Raw genomic sequence first — 22,024 nt, 5'->3', positions numbered from 1 at the left:
CGATTTTTTTAAAATCTGATTTTTTAGTTAGGTTAAAAAATCGGATCGATTCTTTATCCGACTTTGTGCATGTCTGCCATCAACCCAAGAATCCTATCTTTGGCAATGATAAAACCAAACTCTCCAAAAGAAGAATGCAAGTGGTTCCATTTGTTTATATAATTTATTGGTTCACTTTCATGTGTCTAAAAATAACAAAAATGATTATGGGGTAAAAAAGAAAGGTACTTTACGAGAAGGTCCCTTACATTGTTGCATCCATTGGACGAATGATTAATAATAATAATGATAATCAAAGTAATCAAATAAATAAAGAAAATGTCATCGTATCTTTGTTCTATTGAGTTCGACAAGATTTGCAGGCTTTCTCAATAATAACGAGAGGCACCAACCATATTCAAATTGGGTTTCTTCTTCTTTTTAACATTTTTCAAATTATATATATTATATATATATATAACGTTGATGAGCTTAAATAGATTACTGAGATCAATAGTAAAAAATGTGAAGATATATAGTAAAAAAGAAGATAAAAATTAATTTCATTCTTCTATTTTCACTTATTTTAAGATCCTAAATACGTACATTTTTTAAAAAAATCTATATTATATGAGTGGATGTTAATCATATATATATATATACTTATATGAATAAATTACACAATTCCTTGCTAAATTTTTATCTTGCTCATGTTTTGACCACTCGAATTATTTTATTATTACTTTCGTATGATGTGGATTTTTTAATTATTATTATTTAATATAAAATAATTTAAAATATAAAATAAAAATAGAAGGTGGCCAAAAGTCACCGTCGACCGCCGTAGATGGTAGTCATCTGGTCTCAAATTTCTTGGGTCGCTTCATCTCGACACCCTGAGTCCGAATCAGACCTTCATTTTGTTGGAACTAGCTCCGAAGTTCAATGGAGATCAAAGTGAAGAAGCTGAAATGTTTCGGTCGGATTCACGGGTTTTGGGATATTTTTCGGTAAAACAACCACCAGATTAGGACCAAGGGAGTCGAGGCGAACCGACCCATGAAATTTGAGACCGAACGATCATCATCTATGACGTCAACGGCGGCTGGCAGTGGCGTACGACCACCTTATTTTTTTATTTATTATTTTAAATTATTTTTATATTAAATAATAAAAAAATACCATATCATACGAAAATAATAACAAATTAATTCAAAGTGATCGAAACATAAACAATTCGAAAGTTTAGTGACTAAAATAGAATAATTAAAAGTACAATAGATAAAATAAAAAAGAGAATAGAGTTCAGTGATGAATGGTGTATTTTACCCTAATCATATATACATAAAGCAATAACATGTAATGCGAGTGGATGGGGGTGAAAGTTGTAGCATTCATTAAGAATTGGAAATGGAATAGTGTACGTGACAAAGCCATGATTGGTTTTCATAGGTAAATGAAAATCAAGACATGTTCTTTTTCCAAACATAAATACGTTTTCGGCTTTCATGTAGGAAAGTTGACCCATTACATGAAGCAATTAGATATGTTAGATATACGGCAAGATCACACCCCAAGATTTGATCAGGACTGTTTTGACATTTTCGAGATTATTCATACTTGAAAAAACATGAAGGAAGTCCTGCTCGGACAATAAAATACCTAAATGTACCACAATAAAAAAAATATTTCTTTTTTTAAGATTGATAAATTCCCGTCGGTTCGATTGCACAACAATTTAGATACTAATCGAAAAAATATGTTAGATATACGGCAAGATCTGACTTTTTGAGATAAAATTTGAATCCGACATGATCCGAAATAAATGTATTTATAAAAAATCTCTATTTTTTCAATAAAAATAGGGATCTAATCGGAAAAAAATAATAGATAGAGTTATTATTGCATTATCCCTGAATATATATGATAAATTTATATTATTTCCCTGGTTGGGTCAAGTGGGATTTTTAACACTAAATCCAACTCGACCCAAACTCAAATTAAAAAAAACCCGACTCGATCAGATCAAAACCCGTTAAATTTGGGTCTTGTGCCAACCCCTAGTTTGTAGGTTATATGAATTGTCAAAGACTAAAAAAAATATAAACACATAATATATTATAATACCTCACACTATTAAAAATAGACAAAATAAAAACTAAAAAGTCAAATTGATTGGAAAAAAATGAAAAAAAATAACTTATAATTTTAGTAAAATGGGGGGGGGTTTAAAATATGCATTAAACCTAAATATTTTGAACTACAACATTGAAATGACCATCTAGCTCAGTTGGTAGAGTACAAGACTCTTAATCTTGAGGTCGTGGAATAGAGTCCACGGATGACATTTCATAATTTGGAGGTCTCCTACGGAAGCTGCTCTCAACCTGACGTTGGGGGCAACCTATTATCCTACCTCCCCCTTATCCCATTACATATGAGAATAAGAGATGTAGCTAAAGGGTAAAATAACTCAAAGAGTGAAAAAATAATGGTATCAATCTCAAAATTATATAAATTTTGATCAAATATATAAAATGTCATATAAATTTGATTTCATGCAATTAATGCCATTGAAACTCTAAAATTAATTAACTTATTATCAAATTACAGATTAAATTAAAGTTTATCTTAAAAAATGAAGGGCGTGAAAGAACTTCACATGGCTCAATGAAAGGAAAGGCAAAGGGGGAGAAAGAGGGACCACAGCAGAGGGCATAGTATGTAGGCCAATGGCAGTGTAAATCCAAACTCAACCAATTAGGGCAGAGACCCACAGGGATGCTGTTGGAGGAACCACCTGCCCCATGTGAGGAGATAGGGACCTTTTATCATCATTTATTTGAACGAAATATGTACGCTTTTTTTAAGGGAAAGTTATGGGTTTTGTGGGGGATTCCCTAATCACTAGCTTCACCCACATGGTCCTCACCCATACACTCTGAGTGGGCAGTTAATGTTTTTGACCCAAAAAGATGGCACAATAACTTTCTTAGCCCCCTTTGTTTATGTCTCTTATCAATTTGACTCTTATTGCCGGAGAGAGTGCAACTCAGTACTCTTTGAAGAATCCTTTGAACAGTAATAGTAAGAATGTGAGGTAATTCATCCCTAATAAAATGTCACAAAATATGCCGAGACGTCTCGGATTCTTCTGAGTGGCAATGCAAAGGCCCTTATTGCTAGAACGGAGACATCCCTAATGAAAAGACCCTAATCCACGAACAACCATTAATTATGAACGGTGATTGACCATCACCGAAGGTCGAAGTAGTTGCAAGACCAAATGAGACATAAACTAAAGTTTAGTGTTAAAATGAAACTTTTTAGAAGTTAGTGATAAAATCGATAAGTATACTAAGTTCACGGGGAAGAAGACGACCACTTCATCACACAATTAACGATTTAATAACTCAATGTTCACATTGAAGCTAACACTATAATTAAATGTTAAAATTGAAGTATTTTAAAGTTTAGTGGTAAAATCAATTCAAAACCCAAAAATTAGTGGTATTTGATGTATTGACCCCAATATTAATTATAATTAAGAATTTTTTATGTATGTGATCATGATTAAAAATCAAATCATGTGAAATCAAAGCCAGCTTGGCATATATTTGTGTGTTTTTAATTATCTTGAAAATGGGTTTTAGGTACAACTAACAAAAACTAAAATAATGTTTCAAATAATATAAATTAATTATAAAAATAATTTTAACTTATTAAATTCAAATGTTTAGCAAACCAAATGCTTAGTAAATAATTTTATTTAAATTAAATTCAAATAATAATTAAATTTTAAAATTGAATAATACAAAAAATCCAGAGAAATTCTCTGTTTGGTGTGAATAAAAAAGCTAACACTATAATTAAATGTTAAAATTGAAGTATTTTAAAGTTTAGTGGTAAAATCAATTCAAAACCCAAAAATTAGTGGTATTTGATGTATTGACCCCAATATTAATTATAATAAGAATTTTTTATGTATGTGATCATGATTAAAAATCAAATCATGTGAAATCAAAGCCAGCTTGGCATATATATTTGTGTGTTTTTAATTATCTTGAAAATGGGTTTTAGGTACAACTAACAAAAACTAAAATAATGTTTCAAATAATAATAAATTAATTATAAAAATAATTTTAACTTATTAAATTCAAATGTTTAGCAAACCAAATGCTTAGTAAATAATTTTATTTAAATTAAATTCAAATAATAATTAAATTTTAAATTGAATACAAAAAATCCAGAGAAATTCTCTGTTTGGTGTGAATAAAGAAAGGAATGAGATCCTTGGCTCTCAGCTATGTCCTTATCTCTAAGATACGTGTTATTTGGACCCCTCTCGCCTATTTTTTTAGTAGACTTATTTATGTTTTGGATTTTTTTTATTTCTTAACATAATTACATTATTATTATTATAATTTAATATATATATATATATATATATATTATAATCATCATATTCAATCTATTAATCAATTATTTGGATCGGGTATTACAGAGGCAAGGACAATTGTCCTAACCTAATTACTCCATTCACAATCGTCAGTGTTCGAACTATTGTCATTACTTAAGGGATCTAGTGTCTCATCCTACTGAGTCAACTGATTGTTGTCTACTTTTTAATAGTTTATAGAGTAACCATATGTTTTTTAAATAGCATCGTCGGATAAAAAATAATGTTCATAATTTTCTTAATTTTGATAATGTATTTTTATTTTATAAATGTAGTTATCTGAAGAGTTAATTGTGTCATATATCCTTAAACTATGATTCTCGTTTTAAATAAGTTTCTAGATTTTTAAATGTTTAATTTCATCCTTAAACTATGACTATCATTCTAAATTAGTCTTCAATTTTTTGAACATTTTAGTTTCATCCTCAAACTATATCCTTCATTCTAAATTGGTCCCCACACATTTTCAACATTTCAATTTCATCAAATTATATGTATACTATCACATTCCATGTTAAAATCGTTAGGTTAAGTTGTATTATTATATGTTTGGAAAAAATAAAGTTTAGGTTAAATTATGGTTAAATTATGGTTAAAGTTACTATATGCTATTAAAAATGATTGTTAAACAATGATAAGATATCATCCAAAACTGCGATACAACCGTTATGTCCACAATATATATGCTATTAAAAATCTACAACTACATACTTGCAGTAATTACAAAACCATATTATGTTCATAATGACGATAAACACAACGCGATTAAAGACAAATTCAAATTAATTTAAATTAAACGTATATATTTTTTAATCGCCCAGGATTACTACAACCCTATATTTAACTAAATTACTTAATGACTTCTAGTCAACAATTTTTTTAATATACCCAATTAGTTATTGCGATGGAATAAGGTTTAAAATTCTAATAATAAATTAATTTTTTAATTTTAATGAAACAAATTAAATTAAAAGAGTTATCTTTCTAATACATACATGTGTATGTGGAACATTTTTGTAATAAATTCATCCATCAAATTATGTGTGCGTTGCGGGTCAGTCTAAATTAATTAAGATAAAATCTTAAAATCATGAATAAGTGTGCGATATGGATCGATTCAAATTGATCAAGACGAAATCTTAAAACCGACCACGAAAAAAAAAATCTTTAATATTTTACATCAACATGGAAATTTATGGAATGATTTAACGAAAATCTTTAATATTTTACATCAACATGGAATGATTTAACGAAATTAAAAAAAAAAGGGACAAAGAAAAACACAGAAAGGTGTGGGTTTGACAGTGTTATTTTATGTGGGTTTTGTGTAGAGGAAGACAAAAGCGTATCTGTCAAAATCCAAAGAAATCGATTCAGTTTACTTTAAAAAGCAAAGAAGGAAGTGGAAAACATTGGAAAATTGGAGCACAGATCAAAGAGGGTTTTTTTAAAAGAAAATAATAATGATTCAACGTAATTCAAACGTACAACATCAAGCAATACTTAGTGTATAGGTAGAAATTGTTCCCTCTAAATAACCCATTTCTCTCTCCAAAGGTCTTTCACTTGTTTTTTCTTCTTTGTTTTTCTGGTTTTTGCCTTCTTGTGCTTTTGCTGTGAGAGCTCTGAGTAAGTGTTGTTGGTCAATCTGCAGAATTTGATTTTAATATACAAGTGAAAACAGTGAATGTTCTTCTGTGTTTCCTGTCTTAAAAAACAAGACTTTCACGTTTGGGAGAGAACACTAGTGTTTTTTTCTCTGTGAAAATTCCATTTTTTAAAATGTTCTAAGAGAAAAAAGAGGGTGGAAAGAACCCCCTTTTTTTTCTGAGAGGGAGTAGTAAGATATCTTTGGAATTTGAGCTGTTTTACATCTTTTGAGAGCCATGCTTTGTCCCTGAGAATCGAAAAGTTGTTCTCTTTCTTGAGTTCTGAGTCTCTCTTCTCTTGCTGTGATGTGAAAATAATATTGCTTTGGTCCATTCAATTGTGTAGCTTGTAATTATGTTTCATCACGCAAAACAATGCTACGTTGTACATAAACCTGGCGTTTTAGCTCATTATCGTGTTCTATTGCAGAAAAAAGGGGTATTGTTGAAATTGCTTTTACTTCAAAGGAAGTTACTTTAGCTACAGTGTTTCATGGTTTTCTTGGGGGGGGCTCTTTTTTATAGTTCAGAAAGAAGATGAAGAATACAATACATGGAGAAACAAGTTGAGATTTGATTTGGTTGTTTCTTTGCTGATGGGTCTTAAGTTCAAACAGAGCTACCACCACTCGGTGACTGTAAAAGTGAATGAACAAATGGGGACCAAAGAGGGTACAATTATTCAAGCTAACGGGCTTGGCTGCCCAAATTTCTGTTGCTTTGGGTAATGGTGATGGCTTTTCTCAGCACATGGATCTACAAGAAAATGGATGCGGACAACAAAGTGAGGAGGAAGGAGGTGTTGAGTAGCATGTGTGAACAAAGGGCAAGGATGTTGCAGGATCAATTCAGCGTTAGTGTTAACCATGTTCATGCCCTGGCCATTCTTGTCTCCACTTTTCATTACGACAAGGATCCATCTGCTATTGATCAGGTTTCTGCTTCTTGTTCCTCAGGTTTTAAATTTTTTCCATTTAATTTCAAGTTTGATCTTTTGTCTGAGTTTCTGATTGTGCACATTGGGGGTGTTTGTTTCCTTTGCAAGAAATGCAGGATACTTTTGCTGAGTACACTGCCCGAACCGCTTTCGAGAGGCCATTGCTTAGTGGTGTGGCCTATGCGGAAAGAGTAAAACATTCAGAGAGGGAGAAATTTGAGAGGCAGCATGACTGGACAATAAAGACAATGAAGAGGGAACCTTCACCTATTCGAGATGAATATGCTCCTGTGATTTTCTCTCAAGAAACCGTTTCTTACATCGAATCACTCGACATGATGTCGGGGGAGGTATGCCATTTACTACCTACAATCTGCTTATAGTTTTTAGAGTGTTGGATTGGGGTCGTGTAATATCCATGTTGCGATGCGCAGGAGGATCGAGAAAACATCTTAAGGGCTAGGGCTACCGGGAAAGCTGTCCTAACTAGTCCCTTCAGGCTACTGGGTTCTCATCATCTTGGTGTTGTGCTGACATTCCCTGTGTACAAGTCCAAGCTTCCTTCGAAGCCAACTGTGGAAGAGCGCATTGAAGCAACTGCAGGGTAAACCCTCCAGCTTGTCTTTCTAATTAGAAATACAAGTTTTTGTTTGAAACCTTATTTATGATTGGTCTCGTCTTTAAGCTTTTTCTATTGAGAGTTAGAGAATGTGTTTGATACAATACTGTCCGAAAGTGATGATGATCAGAGTATGCAGTATATAGCAATAAACAACTACAGTTGTCTAGAAAACATATATCAAATGAAAAAGGGTTTAGGCTTTTCTTAATGTGATTTCTGGTGATGGAGAAGTTGTCATCCCGACCATTGACGCCAGAATGGACCAAAACGGGTCCTATTTACCGTTTAAACATGTTTATAGGGTAGTCTTTGCTTTAACACTCTATCATGGTTATGCTGACAACAGCGTTTTGGTACCACTGCGAAAAACATACGCTGCTCCATCACGATCATTGCCAGCAAAGTGGTGCTCCATGACATACAGTTGCAAGCACTTCCATTGGTGCCATCATAAGCACCTTTATCATATATACATCACTTGTTTACTTTTATATTTTCTCCATAAATTTGATTTTGACATTCATAAAAGAGGCCGTTGCTTCAGTTACTGCACTTCTTTGCTTTTGCATCTTCAATTTTCTTATGCACAAATAAACACAGATACCTTGGCGGAGCATTTGATGTGGAGTCTCTTGTGGAGTATCTACTTGGGCAACTTGCTGGGAATCAGGCGATTCTAGTGAATGTCTACGATATTACTAACTCTTCCGATCACTTGATCATGTATGGTCACCAAAACCAAGATGGTGACTTGGCTTTGTTGCATGAAAGCCAGCTTGATTTTGGAGATCCATTTAGGAAGCATCAGATGATATGTAGGTAAGCGTATCAATGGCTACTTATTCACAAGGTCGATGAAATGACTGCAGTTGTGTTTGCAAGCACTTACTATTACGCAATATTTAACAGATATCATCAAAAGGCAACCACATCGTGGACCGCGCTGACAACGGCCTTCTTATTCTTCGTGATCTGCTTATTGGTTGGCTACATCTTATATGGTGCGGCAATACACATTGTTAAAGTTGAAGACGATTTCCACGAAATGCAAGAATTGATGGTTCGAGCAGAAGCAGCTGATGTGGCAAAATCACAGGTTTGTATTTCAAGAAATATCTATCGACATATTGTTGACCATCGTCTTCTAAGCTAAAATCTAATTATGATGCGTTCTTGTTGCAGTTTTTGGCAACAGTTTCTCATGAAATTAGGACTCCCATGAATGGCATCCTTGGTATGTTCGAGATTGCTCCTTAAGATTTTCTTTGTGAAATATGCATTCAAGGACATCAATGAATTTTACTCGGCAAGGTTCTGATGACTCTTTGAATGGTTGCAGGGATGCTTGCTTTGCTTTTAGATACGGATTTAAGTTCAACCCAAAGGGACTATGCTCAGACTGCTCAAGTCTGTGGAAAGGCACTGATAACATTGATAAATGAGGTGCTTGACCGTGCGAAAATTGAAGCAGGAAAGCTGGAGCTGGAAACTGTCCCCTTTGACCTTCGTTCTATCCTAGATGATGTGCTCTCTTTATTTTCCGAGAAGTCGAGAAACAAAGGTCTCGAGGTTAGTCTAGATAAAATTAACAAAAACGCCAGTGCATCTTTCAAATGTTAGATAGTTCCTATAGGCTTATGGTTTATTATGCCTTAACTAATTTGGGGCCTTGTTCTTGCCCCTATTCTTTCCCTGTCTCGGTGCGTTGTTGACGTCAATAAACAACTCAAATGCGATGGAATTGTTTGGGAACTGAAGCTGGCAGTCTTTGTTTCTGATAAAGTTCCAGAAATGGTTATGGGGGATCCAGGGAGATTCAGACAGATAATTACGAATCTTGTTGGGAACTCTGTTAAAGTAAGTGTGCTGCTCAACTTTCAACCTTTTTGGCATTCGTATATGTAGATTGCATTATCGAGTTGTTTTCTTCTAATTAATTGTCGACTGTAACTTAAAAATGAGCGCTTGACAGTTTACAGAACGAGGACACATATTTGTTGAAGTCCATGTAGCTGAAAATCCAAAGCCTATAGATGATGCTAAAGCTGAAACCTGTTTGAATGGAGGTGCACTGATATCAGGCGGTCGCCGGTTTAATACCTTGAGTGGTTATGAAGCAGCTGACGAACGGAACAGTTGGGATTCCTTCCAGCATTTAGTTACTGCCAAAGCATTGCAAGATGATGCCTCGGTGAAAATGGAAGTTGCAGATGAAGCTTCTCAGAGTGTTACTTTGATGGTATCTGTGGAGGATACTGGTATTGGGATCCCTTTAATTGCCCAGCACAGGGTTTTCACGCCCTTTATGCAGGCAGATAGCTCCACCTCTAGAAATTACGGTGGGACCGGTATAGGCTTGAGCATTACGAAGTGTTTGGTCGAGTTAATGGGTGGTCACATAAGCTTCATTAGCCGGCCACAAGTTGGAAGCACATTCTCATTCACCACAGTTTTCGGAAGGTGTGAAAAGGCTTCACTTGGTGTTGGTGATACGAAAAAATCGAATGCTGAAGATCTTCCTTCTGGTTTCAGAGGATTGAAAGCGATAGTAGTCGACGGGAAACCAGTTAGAGCTGCCGTAACCCGATACCACTTGAAGAGGCTTGGTATTCTGGTTGAAGTTGCAAATAATGTCAAGATAGCAGCTTCTGCATGTGGGAAAAACGATTCTTCATGCGGGTATGTTTTAGTTCCCATTTAGAATTTGTTCGATGGTCCATCTTATAATGCTCTTCGTTGAATTGTTTCATTGAACATTGCAGAAGTAAAATACAACCCGATATAGTTCTTGTCGAGAAGGATTCATGGCTTTCCGGTGAGGACGGTAGTATGAACTTACGAATGTTTGACTGGAAACATAATGGGCACATGTTTAAGTTGCCTAAGCTGATTCTTCTTGCAACAAATATCACAAATGCCGAGCTCGAGAAAGCAAAGGCAGCGGGGTTTGCAGATACGACAATTATGAAACCTTTGAGGGCGAGTATGGTAGCTGCATGTCTTCAGCAGGTTCTTGGGACAGGGAAGAGGCAGCCAGGGAATGGCATGCTGAACGGATCTTCCGTCCTCGGGGGTCTTCTATGTGGAAAGAAAATATTAGTAGTCGATGATAATATGGTAAACCGCAGAGTAGCCGCAGGTGCATTGAAGAAGTTTGGAGCTGCCGTGGAATGCGCTGAAAGCGGAAAAGCTGCACTAAAATTGCTTCAACTTCCACACAGTTTTGATGCTTGCTTCATGGACATTCAGATGCCTGAAATGGACGGGTATGTATGCCATATCTTTAACATCGCTCGACTAACCGCTGCCTCATGGTAGCTTCTGATTATTTATTTTATCATATATAATTTCAGGTTCGAGGCAACTCGCCGAATCCGAATGATGGAGACTCGAGCAAACGAACAGATGAATGGGGATACAGACCAAGGGTCTGTCAGGAAGGACGAGTGGCACTTGCCGATCTTAGCCATGACAGCCGATGTAATCCATGCCACCTACGACGAGTGCCTGAAATGCGGGATGGATGGATATGTCTCGAAGCCCTTCGAGGAGGAAAATCTCTATCAGGCTGTAGCCAAGTTCTTCAAAACCAAACCTGTCTCGGACTCATAGCGACGACACCTCCTTCGATCATCTTAAAAGCAGACAAAAACGAAACCGAGAATTGTATGCTGGTCGGACTTTGCCGGCGATTTTCCCATCCTGCTGGTTTGCTTGTGTTTCTGAGGATTCTTGACCCTTATGGCATTCATTTCTAACCACTACAAATTTAACTTTATTAGAATCTCAGTACTTGTATACTACCACAGGGAATATATCCCCAACTGTTCGTATAGATCTTCACATTAGATTCAAAGGTGTAAATCTCACTTTCGTTTGGAATTGGCTTTTATGCCCTTTTCTTTAGAGTTAATTGCATCATATGTCCCTGAACTATGACTCTAATTTTAAATTAGTCCTTAAACTTTTGAACATTTGAATTTCATTCTAAATTGGTTCCTAAACTTTTAGATCTTTCAATTTCATCCAAATATGTAATCCATTTCAACCACAGTTTAACCTAAACATGTATTAATGTAACTTATCTAATGATTTTATTAACAAGAGTTGTATTAGTATACACGAATAATTTGGGATAAAAATGAAATATTCAAAAAGTTCGGGGACCAATTTAGGATGAAGATCATAGCTCGGGGATGAAAAATGAAACGCTCAAAAGTTTAAGGTTTTATAATTAAGTAGTTAGATTTAAGGGTTTAAAATTGAAATAGATAACATATATAATAACTTTTACATAATATGTATATCAAATAACAATCCAATATGTATGACATGTATTCTATTTATTTTAAGAATATTTTAATTATATTTACATAATTGATCAGTAAATAATCCAATATGTATGATATGTGACATGCTACTTATAAATGCTGTGGCAAGAGAGTAGGGGCAGATATTTTGTGTTTCTCACACACACACGGGAAGCATGCCTATAGGGATTTTATCTAGGGATGGCAAAAAAATCCGAACCCGACGGGGAAAACCGAAAATCGAATTAAACGGGTCGGGTTCGGGGATGGTAAACGGGGACGGGGAACGGGGAAAACCCATTTATTTTAAACGGGGACGGGGACGGGTTTGGTAATCCCCGCCCCGATTACCCGATTACCGCCCCGATACCCGACCCGATAAATATTTAAAATAATTATTTATATATATAATATTAATAAATTTAATTTAAATAAAAATATATATTTATATATTTAATTTAAATATATATATACCCGGCCTGATTCCCGGCCCAATACCCGTTTAAATAACCGTTTATGCTAAACGGGGATACTCGTTTCCCCGCGGTTTTCCCTGATTACCCAACGGGGATCCCCGTTTAAATCCCCGCGGTTTTTTAAACGGGGACGGGTACCGGTTTTTTAAACGGGGACGGGGACGGGGGACCAATACCCGGCCCGAACCCGGCCCGTTGCCATCCCTAGTTTTATCAAGTGTAAAACAAAGGGAAAATAATAGCATCTAATTTCAACAAATACCGGCTCCATAATTGAGGTTCAATTTCTTTGAACCATTCTTTTATAAAGGCATCTCATTATGTGCAAAATTGAAACGTCAGTGGTATAAATGAGTAAGCGTTTAAAGGTTGGTGGTATTTGAAATAGTTAACCCTAAAAAATATCATGTCATACATAAATAATAATAAAACAATTCAGAGTGATCAAAACGAGCAATTTGAAAGTCCAGTGAGTAAAATAGAAGAGATAGTATAGTTTAGAGAGAAATGGTGTAATTTATGTATAAATTAATAATTTACCCGTAACGAGTTTATATATTGTATTATATTCTATATTTATTATCACCAGAGGCTCACCTGGATTCGGGCTTTGCAAGCTGATCTGTTAAGGCTAATAATAATAATAAGCAAACATATCCATACACTTATAGGCCTATAGCATACACGTTGGTGAACCAATTATGCCTCTCTAAACACTCCCTTCACAGTGATAATACATAGAAAACACAATATAAACTATTGTGCATCCAAATTTTATTCCAAAACCGGTGAAATCCAGCACTTTTCTCAGACGATTGTAATGTTAAGGAGAACAATAATCGTTTCTAAGCTTGGCAAAGTTGTTGCATGCTTCACTTCTCTTTTCAGAGGGCCGAGGGGTTTTCCTGGCAACCTGAGAAGGGGCTATCGGTGACTTACTTCCGGGTACACCCGCAGCTAAAAGGACCACATTACCCAATAATATAGTCCACGAGAGGCTACTCTATATGGGAAGACGACGAGCGATGCTAAAAGGAGGCAGCAAAGGACGAGAGAACACGAAGGCTTCATTATCACCATAATTTGCTTCTCTAGCAAAAAACACCACAATTTTCGACTTATTAATGTGTTTATTTCGTATGACATTCATGCTGTTTATAAGCTTTTTCTTTGATTTCAATGGTAAAAGAAAGTGTTGTTCTCCTTAAATTAAACAATTTTATATCTTTTTACTCGAAAATATGATTTTATTAGAAAGATTTAAATAACATACTTAAACCTATTTGTGTGTCTCATCAAGAATCTCATTAAAAATATTTTATAACATCAATTGATTTTCTGAAATCTTCTTTATAGAAATATCCCATGATTGATGTTTTACAGTTATTCTACGCAATGAATTTGTTTTATTATCGTCTATCGTTTTATTAATTTAACATATAAATCATCATTTAAATTTAAATGTTTCATCGAATAAAAAGGATTTAAAGTGTTCATCTAAAAATTTAATCAGTGAGAATCATTATTTTGAGAAGACAAATAACATATTTTGAAACTAGTTTCATCAAATGACAAAGACCATACCGTTATAAGGTTGAAGTTTTGGATGACTTTTCATTAATTTGAAAAAAAAGAAAGAGAAAAAAAATATAAGCGAATTGATATTCATTTTACCACAATCGGTAAGTCAAACGGTGACGACCGTCGAAAGAGGTTAGAAAAATCAATCGTCCAAAAAGATTGAAATGCATAGGTTAAAATTGATGAATTCTCAAAGTTAAATTGTTTAGAACTTAAAGAGTCTTTGATTTTCCTAAATGAATAAATTTTAAAATTTTCCTTTTTTTGTTTTCTTAAAAAATCGAAGGAGAAAAAAGAATAGGATAAAGTATACAGATAGTCCCTTATGTTTTCGATCTGACCGATTTTAATCAAAATTTAAAAATTAAGAGGTAATGGTCCCTGACGTTATCAATTAGTTCGATTATAGTCCCTAACATTATCGTTCCGTTCGATTTTAGTCCCTCATTCGTTAACTCCCGTTCAATTTTAGTCTTTCATCCTTGATAGGGACTTAAACAAAAAGGGTTAACGAAAATTAATGGTTGAGGGACTAAAATCCAACAGATCGATAACGTTAGAGACCATTCCCCTTAATTTTTAAATTGGTGATCAAATTCGGTTAAACCCTAAACATAGGGTACTATATGCATAATTGACCCAAAAGAAAAAGATAAACGTATATCACGTGTCAAACATTCACTTAAAAAATCAATATATCTATTTGTTTTCATATTAGATAAATATATAATTACATGTAAATTACAAATAATATTGAGTAAAAAATAATATTAGTAATTTATGAATAATAAATCATATTAAATTTCATACAAAAAAGTCAGAAAATTAAAATCCATGTTATGCATCTCACTAAAATGTGTATTTAGACACTTATTTTGTTAATTTTTTATTTATGTTGACATAATTTTGATTCATTGATACTAATAGCATCAGTAATACTAATAATACATTGAAAAGACATCCAAATTTTATTGTGAAACCGATGGAGGTTCTTATAAGGAGCACTTTAATATCAGGGAGAACAATAAGCACAAGCTTCAGTTGGGTTTTCAGGTGTTGGTACTCTGTTTTCTCTAGTTGAATTCACCGGAGAGGTTTTCTTGGCAACCTGGGAAGGTGCTACCGGCGACTTTTTCCGGTCTACTTTCCCATATGGACTCGAATATGGGGTCTGAAACAAGCAATATCATTAGGTTTTAAAAGATTTCAGGATGAAAAATGAATAATTAAAGCATAAACATTGATCACATTCCCCGACCGATTAGTCTTTGAGAGACTACTCCATATGGGAAGAAGATGAACGATGCCAAGAGGAAGCAGCAAAGGATGACAGAAAATGAACGCTTCATAATCTGCTTCTCTAGTAATATTTACTGTGTTGTTTCCAATGACACGCAGGCTGCTTATAAATACCACAAAAGCACACCTCACCATGGAGTCATGCCTCTACCAAGTGTAAAACAAATATAGCATTGAGTTTCCACAAACATTAGGCAGGTTGACTTGCTTTCAACCAATATTCAAAGTATTTGCTGGTAGATAAATTTAGTCCATTTTGGTAGGGCAATGAGATGGAAGTTGCCTCCGTCTTTTCTCTTACGTTATGGAAAGTATCGGTGAACAAAAAATGGAAAAAAGGTTAAGAGGTCCCTATACTTTTGAAAAAAACCAATATGATCATCGTATTATTTTTTCTCTTAATGTGTTATCCAACTCAGAAAACAAATCTAAAGTGAACCAATGCCAAGGGGTTTTCGTTTGAATCCCCTCATAAACCAACCTTATCTGTTTACCCTAGTCCCTTAAGTTTTTTAAACTTCATAATTTGAATTTCAAAGTTTATCATGTGTTCAGTTTAATCTCTACTTTCAACAATATTTAAAATGTAAAAAAAGAAAAGAAAAAAGGAGAACCAAGTTAATGAGCTTACAAATAAATCTGTAAATAAATTTGTTCGTGAACATAAACGAACCGAGCACATTTATATTCTATCATTATCATTATATCCGATAAAAATATTTTAGATTAGACACTGATCACCATTATCATCGTCCAATGGTATTTGAGGGACAATTCCACGCGGTAGGAACCACGACGAGACTTGAATTGGTTTACTTTGAAAGTTGACAATAATTTAAAAATTAAATGGGGTGGAAAAAGAGAAACGAGAGTATAGATTATATTAAATCTTAACTATTTCCAAAATTTTTTAGACAATTCCACGCGGAGGTATTTAAACATTCGCTGTCAAACGATTGAGAGTTTTTTTAGAACATATAATACCTTGTAATTATTCCAAATTAATAAAAAATCATTTTCAATTTTTTCTTCGATCTATTCGAACTAAGCCTTAAATATTTTTTTAAATCTTAGATTAATAATGTTGAACGAATAAAGTTATGTTAGTTCATTTTTAAAGTATGTTCAGTTTGTGTTTATTTAAACTTTTAATATCGTATTCATTTGTTTATTTTTAAATGTGTGTTTAGTTCATTTAGCTTTCGTGAACATACTCGTTTATATATTCGGAAAAGCTTAACGAAGATTCTATTAGAAAAATTGGGATAAATTGAGAACTTTGAGATATATTTTCTAAGCGTAAAATATGAAAATTAAATAATGAATTTATTTTCGTCTTCGAATTGTGTAACAAATTAAAAAAAAGAGTTTAACAAGATTTTTGGGATGGTTCATAACTCGCTCAAGACCTAGGTGAAGTGGCAAGGGTGTGGTTGAACCAATGCCAAGAGGTTTGCGTTTGAATCCCCTCAAAAACTAACCTTATCTGTATACCCTTTTATGTATGTGCCAATATTTAGTCCTTAAGTTTCTTAAGCTTTATAATTTGAATTTTAAAATTTATCATGTGTTCAATTTAATCTCTATCTTCAATAAAATTTAAAATGTAAAAAAAATCAAGTTAATGAGCTTATAAACAAGTCTATAAACAAATTTGTTTGTGAACATAAATTAACCGAATACATTTATATTCATCATAATCATTATATCTGATAAAAAATATTTATGGATTTGATACTGGTCATCATTATCATCATCCAATGGTATTTGAGAGACGATTCCACGTAGGAGGAAGACGAGCGATGCCAAAAGAAAGCTCGAATAGATTTGAATGAGTTTACTTTGAAAGTTGACAATAATTTAAAAATTAAATGGGAGGTAGAAAAAGAGAGATGAAAGAGTATAGATATGGATGACAGACGGGTATAATTTTGTGGATTTGATATTGTATCCATTCTAATTAGGGTGGGGATGAATATAAGTTTAGTGGGTAGTGAATATGTTTGGATGTAGAAAGTCATACTCGCCGTGGGTAGTAGGTAGGTAATGGGTTTAAGACCATACCCGCTCCGTATCCGCCCTCCCCACATCCACTCGCCCACTATTTACTCACCATATAAAATTCATAAATTGTTGTTTTATTCGAAGGGATCTTAAATTAAATTAAATTCGAACTTATGAATTTTATTGCAAAGACAAATAATTAATAGACAAGGTACCAATTTAGGGCGTTGTGAGGGTGTTAATCCTTCCCCACACGTAACCGACTCCCGAACTTATTTTTTGGTATGCAGACCGTAAATTTCGTTTTAATTAATTTTTTTATTAAAATGAAAAAATGTTTCGGGTGTCCAATCACACCTTAATTAAAGATAGGTGGCGACTCCTTAAATCGTGTTTTATCTTATTTTAGAAGAAAAATACCAAAATATTTAGACGAGATTTTTAATCACAATATAAAATAATTAAATTTAGTTTTGAAAAAAATGTCGTTTCGACAGTTGTATTGATTGGGTCTTGAGAGATTTGCATTGATGTTCGCAGTAGGTACATGTGATGTTACATAATTCTGATTTGATTATTGATGGCTTTCGTTTTTTTAGGAATATAATTTGAAGGGAAGTGGTCGTTTATGCTAGGTGAAATACCATTTTGTTAAGAGTTTGGTTCTCATGTAATTTTATCCAATATCTACATGAGATGGGAGAGCAATTTGTAAGGAAGATTATTTGCAACCTTAGTGTTTTTTCGTTTCTAGGTGGGCAGGTTGCAGATGCGCGAAATAAACAATAGATAACGATCAAAATAAACCAAACAGCTAGCATTCAATCTAAATCCTAAAAGAAACTTTAAATAACTGCAATGATTTACAAAAAAATGTAACAAAGGGCGTGACAAGTGGTATCAGAGCGAGTCGTTATGGGCAAGCAACGATCGTTTTGTCCGTATTTGGTTGAAGGTGGTAAACCGGGTAAGTTAAATTTACTTATTGTTCAGTCAATTTACTTGGTAGTTAAGTTGACAAGGATTTGTGATCGAGCTAGTCAATGGTGATTGAACTTGTTCGTGACAAAGAGTGAGAGATGGGACACAAGAGAAAAAGAGTTTTCGTACGCAAAGGCAAAGAGAGTCATGGTGGGAAACAAGAGGAGAGTCTGATGGGCTCGAGAGCATCGTCAATGTCCAAGCATGAGGATGACATGATGAGTTCGCAAGAAAGGATCGTTAGAACGTATAAAATGTTCGGTCTCGATGTCATCAAATAATCGAATATTCTTATTCTTTCTGAAGGAATGATGATATAATTAATTTATTTATTTTTATTGTGCGTCTTAAAATGAGATCTTAAATTAAGTTCCATTCAAATTCAAAAGTTTCATTGCAAAAATAACTAATTAATTGACTAGGTATTGATTGAGGGCGTTATAGGGGTGATAACCCAATCCTTTATCGACACTTTAAAAAAGTACGCCTCGACACTAGTAATAACAAAAAAGAAAACAGCACAAATACTAATCTTGTTGATCCAATTTTATTCTAAGAAGGATAGAGTTTCTTCTATTGAGCGTTGTTCTTGGCTTGGTTTAATGTTGAGGAGCACAAACCCGATTGCTAAATTGGGCACTGTTATTGCAAGCTTTATGGCTCTTTTCAGGAATTAAGTCCCTCTTTGATGGTGTTGAAGTCACCTGTTCACCTGGGGCGGAGACCTCATAAACCAGCCAGGTCCTGGTCTTGAGACACTTGGGGGTACATGTGCTACTGAAGAAAACATCTGTTAATGGTTGTCACGTAATTTAATTTTTTATTTATAAATCGTAACAATATTAAATATCTTATTTAATTTGAAGATGTATTAGTTTCTATTAAATTTTTATTCATCTTTTAAATTTTAGTGTTAAACTTATATATGTTAATTATTTTGAAGATGAGATTGAAGTCACCTTACCGGCGGTGTGAGGGAGATCGACGGCAGGCCAGGTGCGAACTGAAACAGTACATTTAAATGTAATATTATTTAAGTGGGTGAAGATTTAAAATAATAATAATAAAAAAAGTAAATTTAGCTGTTACATATATAACTTTGATTACGTACGTGGAACCAGCTTTCTCTGAGAGACTACTCCATGTGGGAAGAAGATGAGCGATGCCAAGAGAAAGCAGCAAAAAATTAGAGAAAATAGAGGTTTCATGATTACCATTGCTTCTCTGCTAATATTTTGGAAATGCAGCCTATAAATACTACAAAAACACCTCACGATTCAAATTTCAACACACGTTCACTTCCATTTATTTCTTCTTTTCTCACGCCATGGAGCCATGTTAGGGCAAAACAATGGCATTGGAATTCCACAAAGACTAGTCTCTCCATAAATGAGGTTCATTCGGGCACTCTTGGGGCACCCTTGACAACTCAGTACATGGATGTCACGAGTCTATTGGCATAGAATATAGAATATTTACCATTATTCAAAGTATTTATTGGGAGATAAATTCACTCGGTATGGTAGTGCAAAACAATAGCATTGGAATTCCACAAAGACTAGGCTGTCCATAAATGAGGTTGACTTTGTTTAAACCATTATTCAAAGTATTTATTGGGAGATAAATTCACTCGGTATGGTATGAGCAATTATTTATGGACCCGTCTCACCACGTCATTTATGGTCTCAACTAATAAAATTTATCAATTTCAAAGTAATTTTTAAATAATTATACACTCCTTACTTACACATAGGAAAGGGGTGAAGATTCACATTAGGACTAATGTGGCAGGATTTTATGTAGAAATCCTAACGCTTGCATCGTTCATTATCAAGATAAAAGAAATTAACCAAAAATATTTAAAACATATAAATTTTATCAAAAAGAAAAAGCAGACAATTTATGTCAAAAACACATTTGCATTAATAAAAATAGATTTACGACACATATAAATACTTAAAATATTATATATATATATATATATATATATAAACATAATTAAATTTGAAATTTTCATGGTCAAATTTGTTAATTTTGATCGATAAAATACATGTATAAGATCTATTTTTTAATAACTCAAAATCAAATATTATTTTAGTGTTGGAGGACTGTATTGAAAGCTTTAAAAGTTATGGGACCTAAATGAAATATGTAGAACAATTCAGTAACCATTACTATACTTTACCCTATTCATAATTTAAATAAAATGGAATTAACAATCCATTGACGAATAGAATTCTTTTGCCCCACCAATCAAATCGGAACACGCGTAATAATACTGAAAGGTAAAGTAACGGAAGTTTCACCTTAACTTCATTTTCTTTTACTTTTCATTTTATAAATTCAAATAGTCAACGTTGGTATTTTTCTTTACTCTTTTTAATAATATTTTTTTCAGTTTCAGCAAATTAATTTTATTTAATATACCTCTTTTTCTCTAAATTAATTTTATCAATTATTAAATTTAATTTTTTTTAAATATTTGAACTATTTATAATAATTCAGTTTTTCTCATGCTGATTTTAGATTTAAATTTTTGAATTTTATTTTCATAAAAACAACTTTAGTTTATGTCTTTTAGATATTGCATGGTAAAGTTTAAAAAATATTTATAAATATTTTTGAAATAATTAATTTTTAATTAAATGAAAGATTAATTATTATTATATATCATGTTAAGTTATTTTATTGTTTTAAATATAAATATTTTTCTATAATATCAAAACAAAATTAATTATAAAATAATAAATAAATAAAATAAATTTTGAGTCATCGTTGTTTGTAAAATATGAATCATAGAGAATATTTAGTTTTTATTTATTTTATGATTAATTTATTTCGATATTATAGAAAATATATATATTTAAAACAATAAAATAACTTAACATGGTATATAATAATAATTAATTTTTCATTTAATTAAAATATTTTTTAAACTTTACCACATAATATCTAAAAAAACATAAACTAAAGCTATTTTTTTTATTAAAACAAAAATCTAAAATCAACATAAAGAAAGTTAACTAAATTATTATAATAAAAATTTAAATTTTCTCGGTCAATCATAAGCATTTTATTTTTATTCCATATTAAATAAAAATGATTTTTGATGGATTCTATTTAATAATTAGATTTTATATTGCTAATGAAACATTGACTTAATAATATAAGATTAAGAGTCTTTGAAACATTGAGATTCCAGGTCAATTATAATAGAGATTTGGGTGATTATCAAGCGAGTTGATCGCGAGTTTGACAATGCTTAATTTGTGCTCTTTAAAATATTTTATTGATCGACTCGACTCATTTCTCGTTAAATCCATTAAAATTTTGTTTGACTCGTGTTCGTTATAAATTAAGATTTAGAGTGTTAAATATTATTATAAAGAGTTGTTGAAATAATTAACATAAATTTATGATGGTGAGTTTTATATTTAATGTTTATATTTTTATTAATTTAATATTTATAATATATTTAAAGATTAAAAATATATTTGTGAGAGAAAGTTGAAGATTCTTTTATGAAAGATGTTTAATTTTTTTAATATTTTATAAATATTTTTAAATTCTGATTTCAATAATTTATAATTTTTGGTACTTTTATTTATCCCTTTTAAAGTTTTTAATAACTTTTTTATAAAAAAAAACTAAATGAACCTTCAAAATTTCTAAAAAGTTCAATGAAATCATTAAATTTTATAAAAAAATCAATCAAGTCTATCTACTA

At 32.6% G+C, this 22,024-nt stretch overlaps 1 pseudogene; it reads left to right on the top strand.

Annotated features, from left to right (window-relative positions):
* Positions 1-6,466: 6,466 nt before the first annotated feature.
* LOC120145004 lies at positions 6,467-11,496 on the top strand (annotated as a pseudogene).
* Positions 11,497-22,024: the final 10,528 nt, after the last annotated feature.

The sequence above is a fragment of the Hibiscus syriacus genome, unplaced genomic scaffold (assembly GCF_006381635.1).
Source record: "Hibiscus syriacus cultivar Baekdansim isolate YM2019G1 unplaced genomic scaffold, ASM638163v2 tig00110893_pilon, whole genome shotgun sequence".
NCBI lineage: Eukaryota > Viridiplantae > Streptophyta > Magnoliopsida > Malvales > Malvaceae > Hibiscus > Hibiscus syriacus.
The sequence above is the reverse complement of the archived record's forward strand: the minus strand, read 5'-3'. Positions and strand labels throughout refer to the sequence as shown.